The sequence below is a fragment of the Dipodomys ordii genome, unplaced genomic scaffold, assembly GCF_000151885.1.
Source record: "Dipodomys ordii isolate 6190 unplaced genomic scaffold, Dord_2.0 Scaffold118, whole genome shotgun sequence".
Taxonomy (NCBI): Eukaryota; Metazoa; Chordata; class Mammalia; order Rodentia; family Heteromyidae; genus Dipodomys; species Dipodomys ordii.
The window spans coordinates 2,060,981-2,061,288 of NW_012267334.1; positions in this window are offsets into that span (position 1 = coordinate 2,060,981).

The following is a 308-nucleotide window of genomic DNA, read 5'->3' on the forward strand; positions in this document are numbered from 1 at the left end:
CACCTCACTTCTGTCTCCTGGCCCACTTGCACAGGACCTAGCCCTAGGATGAGGCCCATCCCAAGACTTGCCTGGACAGTCATGGGTGCACAGCAGGTGCCTGCCTAAAGAGCGATGCGGCTCCACAGGTCCACTGGCCCACAGAGTGGGCTGCGCCCTGCTGCCCCTGTGTCTGGCCCAGTGCTTGATTCCACACAGCCCCTGGGAGGGGCGGGGGCTCAGCTCCTCTTCAGGGTTGCACTTCAGCAAGTGCCCCTACACAACGAGGTGCTAGGCATGCTGGAGCTCGGATGGGGCCACAAACCATG